The following is a 7002-nucleotide window of genomic DNA, read 5'->3' on the forward strand; positions in this document are numbered from 1 at the left end:
CCGTTGGTGCTCCCTGGGGTTGTACCTGGTGTTCCCTGGGGTGAGAACGCTTAGTGTAGCTACTTTCGCCTTTCAGAAACCTGCTCCTGCAAAAGTGGAAGCAAAGCCAAAAAAGGCGGCGGGAAAGGTAAGTTTCAAAACTTCCCCAAGGTGAGCTGGGGCCTGAGGCTGCCGTGCTGCTCAGTACGTGACTTTTTATCTGTTTACTTGTGTGGATCTTGTTTACGGGTGAATAACTCCAGCAAAGTGTTTCTTCTGGAAGGATAAAAAGGAATGGCTATATCCATCTGGCTATGCAGTGTAACGTATCACACGAACGCTGCTGCAGAAGCTAGGAAACTTCAGACGGCAAAAAATAGCAGAAATAGTAACTTAAGCCCACAGGGGAAGTGTGTTCTTTGGGTCGTGTACATGATGGCTGGCCCTTGTCCTTTCGTGGCGTGCTTGTACTTCCTCTTATGACGATGAAGCAGCCGAGGTGGAGTGAGGCCGGGAGAAAGGGAACGTGTAGGTTTTGGTACGTAAAGTTCCCAAGCCAAGAGAGAGGGGACCTTACCTTTAGACGTAGGGGCTGGGCGTCAGTAGAGAGTTGTGTTCTCTGAGAACGTTGCTGTCGGCATTCTCACAGTGTGTCATTTACAGTTACACAAAAATGGTCAGAATAAATTCACGAAAGAATAATTCAGATATCAGGTCTTAGGAATGAAGTTGTTTTTTTGGTATATTTGTGTTTGGTATATGTTTGTAAGTTATCAAAACTTGGGTTTGAAAACCAGAATATATGTAAAACATTTATAAACTTTGAGAATCACATTGAAACCACTGTAGAGTGCTACATGTTCTTCATCGGGTATTTAAGTGAGAGTTTGCTATTTGAGAATGCTAAATTTCCCTTTCATATTTTTTTCTTTCCTTATTATCTTTGTCCATCTTAATTTGCTGTAAAATCATTTTTTAAGTGAAAGCAGTTCAAGTTTTACTCCAGTGTGTTATGCAGTGTTGTCTCAAATATATATGTATTTTTTTTAACTTTTAATTTTTTTATTTTAAAATGGGTACAATTCAGGGTTAGGTATACAAATGTTCATTATGCAGTTACCCTTGATGATGAGGTGTGTCCCCCCTTCCCCAGGCAGATTACCACTACTGCCAATCCCATTTCCCCACCTGCCTCCTGGCAGTTTCCCACTACTGCCAATCCTTTTCTCCTAGTATTATGATAATTGTTCAAGGTCCGCTTATGAGTGAGAACATGTGATACTCAGTTCTTTGTTTCTGTGAAAGATCACTCAGTATTATAGACTCTAAGTCCATCCTGGTTGCCGTGAAGTTCATGATTTTGTTCTTTATGGCTACGTAATATTCCATCCACATTTTTTATGCAGTCCTCTTTTGATGGGCAGCATAGTTGGCTCCATGTTCTTGCTCAAATATATTTGTTTACACAATTTGTTATCAATCTAAAAGATGTTGGGTTATGAGAAATCATTGTGTTGTCTTTATATATGGAATGCGACTGTTGCTACAGAATACTTTGTGGTGAATTTTTTTTCCCCTCTTAGCTTTGGAGTTGTGAAAAATGTTTTGCATTGCTGACATTTGCTGTTTAATATTGGAATACATTCTTAAATGTACATATGGTTATATTATACATCATTTTCATGCACATTTCTCTCTCTTTTTTTGCTAATGACTTATTACTTGCTGTTTATTTTACATTTATTTTAGACTATGGAAATGATGTTAGACAAAAAGCAAATTCGAGCGATTTTCTTATTCGAGTTCAAATTGGGTCACAAAGCAGTGGAGACAACTCGCAACATCAACAATGCATTCGGCCCAGGAACTGCTAAGGAGTGTACAGTGCAGTGGTGGTTCAAGAAGTTTTGCAAAGGAGACGAGAGCCTTGAAGATGAGGAGCGTAGTGGCCGGCCATCAGAAGTTGACAATAACCAATTGAGAGCAATCATTGAAGCTGAGCCTCTTATAACTACACGAGAAGTTGCTAAAGAACTCAACATTGACCATTCTACGGTCGTTCGGCATTTGAAGCAAATAAGAAAGGTGAAAAAGCTCAGTAATTTGGTACCTCATGAGCTGACTGAAAATCAAAAAAATCGTCATTTTGAAGTGTCATCTTCTCTTATTCTACGCAACAACGAACCATTTCTTGATCGGATTGTAACGTGCGGCGAAAAGTGGATTTCATACGACAACCAGCAACAACTAGCTCAGTAGTTGGACCAAGAAGAAGCTCCAAAGAACTTCCCAAAGCCAAACTTGTACCAAAAAAAGGTCATGGTCACTGTTTGGTGGTCTGCTGCCAGTCTGCTCCACTACAGCTTTCTGAATCCTGGTGAAAGCATTACATCTGAGAAGTACGCTCAGCAAATCGATGAGATGCACAGAAAACTGCAATGCTTGCAGCCAGCATTGATCAACAGAAAGGCCCCGATTCTTCTCCACGAGAACATCCAACCGCATGTCACACAATCAATGCTTCACAAGTTGAATGAATTGGGCTACGAAGTTTTGCCTCATCCACCATACTCACATGACCTCTCGCCAACCAAATACCACTTCTTCAAGCATCTTAACAACTTTTTGCAGGGAAAACACTTCCACAATCAGCAGGATGCAGAGAATGCTTTCCAAGAGTTTGTCGAATCCCAAAACACTGATTTTTACACTACAGGAATAAACAAACTTATTTCTCGTTGGCAAAAATGTGTTGATTGTAATGGTTCCTATTTTGATTAATAAAGATGTGTTTGAGCCTAGTTACAATGATTGAAAATTTACAGTCTGAAACTGTAATTACTTTTGCACCAACCTTTATTTCCTATTTTATATATTAATTGACTTCCGACCCCCACTCATCGCACTCACTCATACCCAAAACTCTTTAGGTACATAAAATCTGTTAAACAACACTTTCATTATCCAAGAACTTCCAAACTCCTGATCCAGTAATCTTCTCTGATTAGCATGCCAATAGCATTTATAGTAAAAAAAATACCCTTATATGGCTTCACCGTTGACTGCCAAAAGCACATGTTGAAGCCTCCATTGCTGGCTCCATCATACAGCAGTACTACTAAAACTTGGTGACTATGGAATAATATGAGTAACAATAATTCTAAACTCCTTAACAGACTTTGTAGCCTATCCTTATCTTTCCCTTTGAGAAATAATCATGACAAGCTCTGTTTGTTTATATCAAACAGACCTGAAATCATTAATTGCTTATTCCTCAGTAAGTTATTGTGGCCATCTTCAAACACCATGAAGCTTTATAGAAACAACTGCCTTAATAATTACCCATGGCTTCAACTCATCTTTAACATTCTGCCTTGCCAATTCAAATTAGTGCATTCACAGTCGAGTCATGCTACTAGGTCAAGGCCTACAGACTTTTTTTTTAGCCCTAATAGCTGTATGATAACTTCTAGCCAGCCTCACAAATCTCATGCTACCCCCAACTATTTAATCAGAGAACTATTTGTAAAAACAGCTTTCTTTTCATGATCACATCTAACTTTTTCTTTTTTGCGGGGGGAATGTCCACCAGAGATTTAATGTTTAAATACGATTGTCATGTTGGGAAAATGAAATAAACACTGTAAAATAAACTGTATAAGGCAAAGTAGAATAACAGTATTTTAGTAAAACATAAGATTTACAGAAGTCTCCAGACAAGCCATACAAAATGGTCACAACTCTTTGAAGAGGGGAATCTACACTTGACAGCAAAGTCACCATGCCGTTAGTGAGGGCTGTGGTTTTGTTTAATGTTTCCATTTTGATTCAAACAATCAAGCTTGTACATCTACGGCGTCTAAAAGTTAGACTTGGCTAGAGAGCATATTTTAAAGAACTGGTTAGCTGCTTTCAACCAATGCAATTAGATCACCATAAAAAGGGAGAAAGGCTCCTGTAAAATAAAACTACCTCCCCCCCTCAAAGAAATAAAAACACCCACCCCTGGCAGCTAACCCTGACAACTACCTTCATTCACAGTGCTTTATACTTAAACCATGATGGGGCAATGAACAAACACAGAGGCCGCTGCTTTTACATGCTTGGTGACAATCCAGATGACACTGCTAGCCTCTGCTCATGCTTACAACAGTGAATCGGGACAAGACAGAGGTTTGCTGATGTGCATTTACTCACCAAAGGACTGAAGATGTCTGGGCTTTTATTCTGAATGTTTCTAAGACTGTCCATTAAATGAACAAAAAGGGAAGAGGTCTTGGCAGAGCAGGAGAAGTGATGTGCACCTGATGATCAGATGGAATTAAATATTCATGACATATAGCCTAGTCCATGCTCTAGATGTTTCTATGACTTGGGCCTCGTTCTTCCACTGCTCTGCAACGTCGTTTGCTAGCAGGTCATTTGAGTTGGGAGCACTTAACAAAGCCTGGATTGATAGCAGGACTGTGCAGATCTGCAGTGCCAGGGACCACTTATCTTTCAAAATATCTAAACATATTCTTCCCAACTTGTCTACATTAGGATGATAGATTTTGGTCATGAAATGTACTTTAGCGGCTGCCATTGGGTATTATTCTGGAAGAAATAGTTCAGGTTTAAAAGTCTGACCCTCGGAGGGGGAATCCTGGGGGCCAACAATGATGACATGAAAATAATGGGTGTTGCCGTCATCTGGTTCTGCTTTAATGCCAGGAACCAGTTCAACCAGCAAACAAACTCTGGGTTTCCTTGATGATCCTGCGAGGCAGCACAGCCATCTTGTCAGATCCCAACTTTGGCCTCTGCTCGCATCTCTGGCTCCACTCCCTAAATTTTTTTTTTTTTTTGAGTTGGAGTCTCACTCTGTCACCCAGACTGGAATGCAGTGGCATGCTCCCGGCCACTGCAGCCTCAACCTGCTGGTATCCGGCTATCCTTCCACCTCAGCCTTCCAAGTAGCCAGAACTACAGGCGCACGCTACCACACCCAGCTAATTTTTTTTTATTTATTGTAAAGACAAAGTCTCACCAAGTTGCCCTGGCGGGTCTTGAACCCATGGGCTCAGGCGATCCACTCGCCTCAGCCTCCCAAAGTGCTGGGATTACAGGCTGAGCCACCAAGCCCAGCCCCTAATTTATTTTAATAGGGATTAATAGGTTAATTACTGCCTTATATTCCTTCTACATACTTATCACAACCCAACAGGGAAAATTCACTTACCACACTAGTAATATTAAACCGTCGTTTACATGAGAAAATGCTCTAATATCTATACATCTTCTACCTCTTCTACCAGTATCTCTTTTTTTTTTTTTTTTTTTTTTTGAGTTAGAGTCTCACTCAGTCGCCCAGACTGGAGTGCAGTGGCCGCTCCTGGCCACCACAGCCTCGACCCGCTGGGCTCCGGCAATCCTTCTGCCTCAGCCTTCCAAGTAGCTGGAACTACAGGCACACGCTACCACGCCCAGCTAATTTTTGATTTATTGTAGAGACGAGGTCTCGCCAAGTTGCCCAGGCGGGTCTCGAACCCGCAGACTCGAGCAACCCACTCACCTCAACCTCCCAAAGCACGGGATTACAGGCTGAGCCACCGAGCCCGGCTACCAGTATCTCTTAATCCTACAATTATTTTAGGCTTTATATACTATAAATATAATTAAAATAGTGTCTCTAGTAATAGGAAGTTAAAACTTTTTATTAAAGAAAGTATGCAAGAAGTTCTCACCCATGCCCCCATATCTAACATATGGCTTTCTTAACTTTTAAAGGATAGTGGTAATCCATTGGTCTTAGGAATAAAAAAAATTGGTGCAATTTTAAATAAAAGTAATACATTTATTATCTTTACCATTACTAATACTCCTAATTTATCCTACCATTATAGCCATTACTAAAATGTATAACAGTGGTACCTTAGTTATCTAAAAAATTCCACTGCATGTGCATTTATAGCTAGCCTTGTTCCAGTATCCATATTCATATACTCAGGCCAAGAAACAGTTATCTCAAAGTGACATCGAATAACTATCCAAACCCTAAAACTCCCCCTAAGTTTCAAACTAGATTATTTCTCCATGCTCTTCATACCAGTAGCACTTTTCATCTCATGATCTATTACAGAATTTTGAAAATATATATATTTGGACCCTAATATTAATTGCTTTTTCAAATATCTACTTTTATTCCTCATTATATTAATTTTAGTAACCCCTAATAATTTATTCCAGTTATTCATTGGATGAGAAGGATTGGGGATTATATCCTTTCTTCTCATTGGCTGATGATATGGACAAACATGCCAACACAACAGCCCTCCAAGCAATTCTCTATAATCATATTGGAGAGATTGGATTCATCCTAGCAATAGCATGATTTCTAATATACTCCAGTACATGAGAATTTCAACAAATAGTTATTCTCAGCCCTAGTTCCACACCCTTCCATTACGAGGCCTCCTATTAGCAGCAACAGGCAAATCTACATAATTTGGTCTTCATTCATAACTTCCATCAGTCATGGAAGGTCCAACACCTGTTTCCACCCTACTTCACTCCAGCACCATAGTTGTAGCAGGTATCTTCCTACTTATCCAATTCTACCCTCTGTTAGAAAATAACAAAACAATTAAATCCTCTGTACTCTGTCTAGGCACCATTACTATATTCGTGGCAATTTGTGCACTAACACAAAATGATATTTTAAAAATCATCACATTCTCCACTTCCAGCCAGCTAGGCCTCATGATGGTTACCATTGGCATTAACTAGCCCTACCTAGCCTTCCTACATATCTGTACACATGCCTTATTCAAAGCTATATTATTTATATGCTCTGGATCCATTACTCACAATCTAAATGATGAACAAGATATTGGAAAGATAGGACTATTCACAGCCATGCCTTTTACCTCCTCATTAATCATTGGAAGCCTCGCACGTAAAGGAATACCCTTTCTCACAAGATTCTATTCTTTTTTTTTTTTTTGAGTTGGAGTCTCACTCTGTCACCCAGACTGGAGTGCA

At 39.9% G+C, this 7002-nt stretch overlaps 1 protein-coding gene and 1 pseudogene across 1 annotated transcript in view; one reads left to right on the forward strand and one right to left on the reverse strand.

The window, feature by feature from the left end:
- The window catches only part of HMGN1 (high mobility group nucleosome binding domain 1), a 53029-nt gene that overhangs the window by 617 nt on the left and 45410 nt on the right, over positions 1-7002 (forward strand). The window lies entirely within an intron of this gene.
- LOC103269421 lies at positions 4301-4757 on the reverse strand (annotated as a pseudogene).

The sequence above is a fragment of the Carlito syrichta genome, unplaced genomic scaffold (genome assembly GCF_000164805.1).
Source record: "Carlito syrichta isolate Samal-C Ts95f unplaced genomic scaffold, Tarsius_syrichta-2.0.1 Scaffold309259, whole genome shotgun sequence".
NCBI classification, from domain to species: Eukaryota; Metazoa; Chordata; class Mammalia; order Primates; family Tarsiidae; genus Carlito; species Carlito syrichta.